The sequence below is a fragment of the Crotalus tigris genome, unplaced genomic scaffold, assembly GCF_016545835.1.
Source record: "Crotalus tigris isolate CLP2741 ecotype Arizona unplaced genomic scaffold, ASM1654583v1 scf7180000018486.1709376, whole genome shotgun sequence".
In the NCBI taxonomy this organism is placed as follows: Eukaryota; Metazoa; Chordata; class Lepidosauria; order Squamata; family Viperidae; genus Crotalus; species Crotalus tigris.
The window spans coordinates 720261-729136 of record NW_024097034.1 but is presented as its reverse complement, the minus strand read 5'-3'; the positions used below and the strand labels follow the sequence as shown (position 1 = coordinate 729136).

Genomic DNA, 8876 nt, shown 5'->3' with positions numbered 1-8876 from the left:
TTTCCTAACTTTTCAATTTAATTTACAAAGCCTGGGGTTCCTTCGTGTCATCCAAATACTGAGCAGGTTTGAGCTTGCTTAGCTTTTCAAAATCAGCCGATTTTAGGCAGGAATGCATCCTTTTAATATGCATTAGCTATAAACAGGTAGCTGTCACTATAGTATATGATGTCAAGATTGCAATAAACGAGAGCCATCAGAACAGTATACATTGTATTAATATATTGGACACCTTAATATACAGTAGTTGCAAAATCTGGATTCTTTTTCAGGCATATATTACTTAGCATTAAAATGAATCACTTTTTCTGTTCTTTTAAATGTTTATTTATATTTGTACTGAGATTTAAATGAGTAAGAATTTTCTATTTTACACTCAGCTCTATTCATAGGCTCAGAAACAAAACAAAATCTGCTTGTGATCCAAGGAAGCCCCCAGAGTTATCTTATCCTGAGCGGCATATAAATTTAATAAATAAATAAGCAATGAGAGTCGATTTACCAACAATTATCTATCTAGTGTGATCAAGCTATCTTTCTGATAAAAAAAGTTGTAATTACAGAAGAATTATTGTTTGTTCTAGTACATGTGTCAAATTTAATTTCTGATATCTAATATCTTAAGAGGATGTCAGAGTTGAAAAGACTGTTCCTGACATGGCAGAAAATTATTACCAGTCAATTGATAGTCTGCATGACTGCCAGGCAGCGTCTTATGAATATGTCATAATGAAATCTGAAATTATGTCAGTGGTGCTTTAGTAGTTTAAAAAGCAAGTCCAGGGTTAGAGTTCAACATATTAAATCTTGATAGATCTAGACTGAAATCCCCACTCAGCCATGCAGATGATGGAACTCCAGTGGACCAACGGGTTCCCTTTTGCTAACCTCACAAAGATGTAACTTTTTTTCTTTTTTTGTGAAAATAAATTAACATGTCTATCTGACTAGGTTTATGGTCTGCACTTGCAAATTATTTAAAGATTCCAGTTGACTTTTCAACAGTTACCATATTTTGGATTTCACTGATTTTTGTTCACAAGGTTATGTCAGACCTCATTTGCACCCACGGGGAAGTCGTAGCTGTTGTAGTCTTTATATACTGAAGAATGCTCTGTGTAAATGGTGCAGACTGGTGCTATTCTGAGGCCAAATGCATATTCGGGTAATCCTTGGTTAATGACTGCTCTGACTGTTTAATGAATATTTAAACTTACAACATGACTGAAAAAGTAACTTTATGACTAGTCCTCAAAATTACAGCTCTCATGTGTCCCTGCGATTACCTGATTGCCATTTGGGCACTTCACAACCAGCTTCCCACAAGCAAAGTCAATGGGCAACCCAGCAGTTAAGTCCCAAGTCATGGTTGTGTGATGTTGCACCTACTGATTGCAATGGAAGGGATGCCATAAATCTGGCATTGTCATGTGATGTTTCACTTAACAACCAGATTGTTTAGGAATGAAATTGCCTGTCCCAATTGCAGGCTTTAAGACTATCTGTAACTCTGATTATTTGCATGAAAAGTCAATATGAAAGGGTATGACTTTAAGCAAAGAAACAATAGAACAGGGAACTTAATTATTTCTCTGTGTGTCATCTTCCTTCTCCAGACTGCCCTAAGGACTTTGTCTCCTTTGCTCTCAAATGATTTCATTGAGATAAAAAGCCTTGAAAACAGCAGTTGAGAGCACTGAAATAATGAGCAAGGAAAAAGTTCAGTTCTCCTCCCTATTTTTTTTCTCCATTCCAAATCATATTCTCCTGAGCCAACTTTTCATGCTGAAAAGGAAAAAAGAAAGCAACAACTTTAAGTGAGCATTGAAAATTCCATGATATTTGGGGACATAAGGAAGCTCCTCAAAGGAAAGTTACTAAAGGCTGCAAAAATATCATCAGCCCATCAGTATGGGAAGGAATGACTTAGTCTCAAGTCTTTGCGGTTTTCCAGGCTAACTTTTCCTCCTTATGCCCAAAATAGATTAAAAGGTAACATTTCTCTTGAGTTGAGTTAAATTTGACTCCTAATGATTACATGACCATAGCAAGTTGTTATGTTTCATATGCAAGTGATTTGCCATTGTCTTCTTCTTCCAACACATCCTACATACACCTTTGGAAATGCCTAGTGGTCCAACCCCATTTAGCTTACAGTAGCTTCTTGAGACCCAAGAAAGTTGGTACCATTCTGCCAGGCAGTTAAAGCTCTAAAATGTAATTAGAACTGCAATTAAAATAACAACCCCATTGATCCTGTATGCATCCAACCAGTAAGTCTGAAGAACACTGTTGAGATTGCTTCATTTACTTTCACATTTAAGCCAATGGAAAACATATTCTGTCCCTAAAATTTTGACAGGATGAAGTATTGCTCTGAGGAATAGCAGAACATGAACTTCAGAGCAACTGGCAAATGCAGACTTCCTCCTCCAAGCCACTCAGTGTAGATCCATCAAAGGAAAACATTCTTCAAGCAACATCTGGATCCTGTAATAATACATGCATTTGTTATTAATTCATAAAAGCAGGAAAGTATGGCCTGCGCCATTTAAAGATACAACCAGAATCTTGGCTGTGTCTCGGATTCAGCCCATATTCGACCAAGAGGAAAACTTTTGGCTTGGAATTCAAATGTACATGGCTTTATTTAACTTGGCTTTGATTTCAGATTCAATAGTTTTATCCAGAGCTTACTAGTTTTTAATAGACTTGTTTGTTTCCAATTGTCATGTATCTTGGACTATAAGAACAAAAGAAGATGCAAGTATTACTGAATGCAGAGTAAACAGATCAAAACTACTTTGCTAGTAAAAAAAATCCTCTTCACAGGTTTTGATGTGCAGGTATTCATAGGTTAAATTGCTTCTACTCAAATTAAAATGTGAAAATGTGACACTTAATTGTTTGTTCAAATTTCAGCCTAATACTATGGAGAAGATACTTCTGCTGATATTAGAGGACCTTCCCGGGCTCTAATCTGGGAGCACAATCATACATAAACAACCCTCTTACTGCCTGCTTCTAAGCTTGTTTACTCTCTAAACCAGGGGTGTCAAGCCGGATGGGTCACGAGGAAACCGCATCCGCCCCATTGCCGGCAATGAGGAAAAAGTTCCGATATGTCGCATGACGTCACGTGATGTCGCGAGTTTGACATGTCTGCTCTAAACAATGTCCCACAAAAACCAGTAAGATTTATAATGAGAAAAGTTCTGTTTAGAACTTCAGGGGTTTGTGTGTGTGTGTGTGTGTGTGTGTGTGTGTGTGTGTGTGTGTGTGTGTGTTAAATGGTTTCTTAGTTTGAGCTTCATAATTATTCTCTATGTTGCAAGACAAGTATTTACTTTATTGAAAATTGGAAAAGCAGGGCTGTAAAAACCCATTTTTCCAAATCTTTCCAAATAGCTTATAGTCGTTGACATAGAATTTAAAGGCAGGACTTTCTAATAAAACTGGCATGTCTTCAGCTTACCACTTCATACTGTATAGCAGGAGAAAGCTCTTTAGGGATCTATCCAGCTGGATTGTACTCCACTTTGGGAAAGAGAAAGGGACAGATGCAGTAGTGGGATTCAGCTAGTTCGCACCAGTTCAGCAGAACCGATAGCTAATTTTTTGTTGCCCAGGCCCAGAATGGACTTCTGGAAGCGGCATCCCCACAGAAAACTGATTGTTCACATATTTGAATCCCACCACTGGACAGATGAGAGGTGCTGCCTTAATGGCTTGTTGCAAGACAAGTTAAGGTACAACAATGAATGAATTGAAAAAGTTGCCCAGAATCAACAGTGAGATGAGGGGCATATAACTTTAATAAATAGAAATAAAGAAAATAAAACAAAACCTACCCTCATTCCTGTTATTTGGACACAACATTAGTTAGCATGCTTAAAATGCTATAAATCACTAGTGGGGAAATAAGCTATAAAGCCACAATCCTACTGTGTGTCATGAATTTAGGAGGTTATAAATACTTTATAAATATGTCCTGTAAGCAGCGTTGGATCGTCATGTGCGAGTAGGCGGCAATATAAATTTTCTAAATAAATAAATAAAGAAGCTTATAAATACTGTGAAACAACCCCATAGCTAACCACTTCTTGCTTTCTTGGGCCAATGTTTGGCACAACTCTAAACTTATATATATTATATCTGGCTTTGTTATCCATGCTTTCCCAAACAATTATGAATTTCTCCTGGAAAATATGGCTTAACTATAATTGGGGACACATTTTTAATTTAATTATGTAAAACTGTATTGCTGGCCATTCAATGCATATACCGACATACATATTTTATGGAGGGCAGAAGGTCAGCGCAGCTATTTCCACAGTATAAAAAAATCTGAAACCTACCAGCAACAGTTAGTGAAATCAGCTAATTGTGCATGAGATGATGAAACAGCTGGTCAGCTTTGATGTGCATTCTAATGGAACAGCACAGTGTTAATAATAAGACCAATATCAGCCAAGGCTAAGGGTTAACTTTCGTGCCAGATGACAGAAGAATATGAATTACAGCAAGGTGTTGATTCTTATCTGTTCCTCAAAGTATTCCTCTGATCTTCATAAGAACAACCTGTCTGATGCAACCCTCTAGTCCTTCTTACCAAGCCAGCAAAACTACAAGAGCTGGATATGTGTCTATTTTCTTTCCCTTAAGTATGTTCATTTTCAACCTAATTTTACAGCCCTAAGGATGAAACATGCAAATGTTTTGCCTTTATGTTCGAAAATGGAAATCCTGCTGGCCTAGCCCTACTTTTGACATACAGTACTTTTGGGGGGGGGGGAGGGGAGGAGAAATATTCTTCATCAAAAATGTTGTCATATCCCAAATTCTATGAATGTGTAATGATGATACCAATTTAGATACAGAGTTCACTCAAACAGTGGAGTGCTTAAAAATGGCATGCTGGGGAAATGATTCTTAAAAATGGCAATGAAATGCCTGGTCAGGTGATAAACAAATGACTCCCCGATTTCTACATTCACATATAAGCTGATGGGATTTAAGTCTAGCCCCCAAAGTGGCTTTTGGAGAGAGATATAAGAAGAGCTTAGCTCTAACCTGCTGCAATTTTGATTACATTTAAGGTTTTGCATTTGACTACGGCAAGGAGAATTTTTACTCCAAGATATCAAGAATTTTAACAGCAGTCATCATAAGCAAGCATTCAAGTAGCATAAGACCTTAGAATTTTGGTTTCGTCTGGAAGAACCATTTCATTCCAATTCCAAAAGAATTACATAGTTTACCTACTCCATTCTTCACTCTACCAGTGGGTCAGGGGTCTTCAAAATTGGCAACTTTAAGACTTGTGGACTTCAACTCCCAGAATTCCCCAGCCAGCAAGTCTGAAAGCTGTCAAGTTTGGAGACCTTGCTCTAGGTCAGCGGTTCTCAACCTGTGGGTCGTGACCCCATTTGGGGTCAAATGACCATTTCACAGGGGTCGCCAAACAACGCAGTCCGCCATTTTTTTCCCCTTTTCCTTAGCTGTGCTCTTGAATAGAGTCTAATTCTATTGGCTTTCAAAAGGCAATAGGAATTGTCCAGGCTGTCTCTGCCCTGCTGAGCCCATTCTGCAAACGGTGCTGCAAGTTGTCTGCAGCGAAGGCGAGCTGTCTGAAAGTTTCCACCCCTCCCTGTTGAGCAACTACTAAAAATGGAAGTAAAAGAGGCCCGGGGTGAGAGGTGGGAGGCCAGCAGGTGCAGGGAGGGTTGCTCGCATGTGTGGGGCCCAGTGTGTACCTTACCTCCCTTGGGCTGGGCCAGCTGGTGGCCAGCCGGTGGTAGCCCTGCGCCGTCGTTGCCCCTTGCCAACTACACCTCGGCCAGCGCAGGGGGCGGCACCATGCATGCGCAGTGCTCCTGGGCAGGGAAAGTCCTCGACTTACGACCGGTTGGGTAGTCCTTGACTTACGACCGGTTGAGTAGTCCTCGACTTACGACCGGTTGGGGGTCGCGGCATTAAAAAGGTTGAGAACCACTGCTCTAGGTGATATAAACTACAACTCCCCAGAATGATCATCTGCAGTTTTGTTGGCTTCAGCAGTAATCAAGGTATGGTAATATGATGAATTAAACTATGTTTACTGCATCACTACAAGAACTTCCTGCAACTAAGCTGTGGTCTGTTTACTGTCTTGAATTCCTACACCAGTTCCTGCTCCTCTTTCAGAATCCAAAGAGAATGGCCTGAGAATCACCAAGGACTAAACTGAAATCTGGCATTGATCCTGGGAACCTAGCACATTACACCAGCTAGCATTTTCTTTAGTCATGTGACCATCATTTGTATCAGCTGAATTTCAACATGATTGTGAGGGCTCCAAGTTGGAGAAGACAGATCTATTTGCTTCTAAGTCTAATTTAGAGCACTTGGTAGTTTAAAAGTTCTGAACAGTTGAGAAGCAATTCCTTATCTTGAAATAAGGACATTGTCCAGATTCTTTTGGCAGGTGATGTACCTATGGTATGTATGTATATATGTATGTACATATGTCTCTATCTGAAAAAAAGTTTTTTTTTTCTCATGGAATTCCAACTTTGAAGCATACCCTCCTCCTAGTTTAATTGGCCCAACATTACAGTTTTTATCAAGACAGAACATGTTAGGCTCAGGGATTTAAAATTGCCAAGTTACCTCTTTCTCTATTATACTTTTTTAAGTTTCAGTTTTCTGCAGTGCTGCTGTTTCTTTAAACTGTATTATATTTGTTGTTACAAGTGTCTTTGTTGCAATGCCTTGGAAGAGCACTTTCAAAATCATATAAATAAATAAAATGAGAATCATGTGCCATATGAAGAGATAATTATATAACCTGTAATGTATATTATATATTATATTAGGAGGGATTATATTATATTAGACCATTAGCATTTTTGTCTACATACTAGTTAAGCCATCGCTTAATACAAGAACAATTTAGGGGGTCTCCTAGACTTAGTGCATCAACAACCTGGCACTTTGGCAAGATAAAAAAATTGAGCCAGTACCTCAATGTAATATGAATAATCAGGAATAAAGCTAATATTTGATCAGGAAATTTGCCCTCCCACCCTTTTTCCCTATTAAAGTATTTTGAAATTGTTGTTGTACGGCCTTGCTATAGAACAGGGCTTTTCAACCTTTTCACCCATTGTACCACTTTTAGGATATGGCAACATATAAGTACCACCAGTCGCCCACTAAGGTGTCAAAAACTTGATGACCAAAAAAAAAAAAAAAAGGAAAAAAGTGATAAAGTACAGGTAGTCCTTGACTTACAACAGTTTGCTTAGTGACTGTTCGAAGTTACAATAGCACTGAAAAAAGTGCCCCCCAAGCCACAGCCAAGCAAGACACCTGCCGGCCCGCCCGGTGGCACTCTTCCTCCTGTCCAAAGTTTTCATTGTTGTGAGCATTTCTGTTGAGGATTGGCAGCGGGAGTGGGGTGAGGGACGTTTGGTTTTTATTCCCCCCCCCCACTGTCTGCTGGGTGGTTGCAGCAGGTTTTGGTCACTTCACATGACCCTGGGACACTGTGACCGTCATAAATACGAATCAGTTGCCAAGCATCTGAATGTAAATCACAAGACCCTGGAGATGCTGCAACATTCCAGCTGATCAGTGCTTCTTCTGGGCTCAGCAGAAGCACCAGGATCAGCGCCGAGCTCCAGCTGGAGTCTGGCACTGATCCTGATGCTTCCCCTGAGCCCTGACAGTCCTGAAGAAGCGCTGATCCTGGCGCTCCCACTGAGCCCGGACACCCCTGCAGCTCCAGACATCTTTCGCTCAGGCTTGTGTGGTGCTGCCACCGGTTCAGCTCATTCCCCTCCCCCACTACCACTTTTCTAGGGTGCTCGCGTACCACCTGCCAGGTGCCAATGTACCACAGGTGGTACCCATACCACTGGTTGAAAAGCCCTGCTATAGAAAACCTGTCGGATGATTTTTTAAAAAAATATGTGAAGTGTGTGCATGTGTGCCTGTACACAATTTCTATTTTCTGTTAATCTTTGTGTTTTCCAAAATAAAATTTCTCTTTGCCTTGGCACTCTTGACTCACTTAGAATAGGATCCTTCAGGATGTAGTTCTTTTATTTTTTTCCCCTGAAATCTCATTAAAAAAATTCAGCCACTGTAACATTTTCCAGTAGTACTTACTGTTGAGCAATTTCCTTTTGGAGTCTTCCCTGTTTAGTGACTTAGTAAAATAAAAGAGGCCCAGTGAAAGTCTCACTTATGTTTCTGTAAATCTGTAAAAACATGGTATGTTTGGAGAATTATATATTGGATCCAAGCCCTCTTTCACAGGATTAATTCCCTCAGGAGTGTATTTCAGGATGGAGAAAGTGAATTCCTTAGAACATTTTCATTAATTAGATAATTTATAATAATGTATAAAAAGTCCTACTGGGTCATATAATTCTCTATCCAACATACTCTCCTGCCCTGAACTATGACTGGCCTCAGTTAAGTCCATTAGGTTTAACAGCATTCATGTACTTAAAAAAAAAAAAACTTGTAGTATATAATTAATAAGGTGCACAAGTCTGGATCAATGCCATAATGGCTCCTTAGGGTAATTCCACCAGTCCCCCAAATGCACACATAAAAGCCCATCCATCGTTTCAAATTGGATATGTTCCTACCTAATCTTAGCAGCCATTCATGGAGTCCAAAGATTGGGTTAAAAATCCACAGAGCTTTAGCTCTTTTCCTGGATCACTGCCTCACCCTGTTGATCACATGGTCCTATTCTTTTTTGGATGCCAAATGCAATTTTCTTCCGGCTTGGCTGCACTTCAGCTCAGCTCATATTATGAAACTTCTTTTCTATTATTTGAGGTGCTGGAATTTGATAGGGCTTGGGAAGAGACCAAATC

At 39.6% G+C, this 8876-nt stretch overlaps 1 long non-coding RNA gene across 1 annotated transcript; it reads right to left on the bottom strand.

Annotated features, from left to right (window-relative positions):
* Window positions 1–309: 309 nt before the first annotated feature.
* On the bottom strand, window positions 310–8609 carry LOC120312360. The gene is made up of 2 exons (XR_005557876.1): window positions 8155–8609; window positions 310–2490 (listed from the first exon to the last, which is right to left on the bottom strand). It is a non-coding gene; the product is annotated as an uncharacterized LOC120312360 (long non-coding RNA).
* Window positions 8610–8876: the final 267 nt, after the last annotated feature.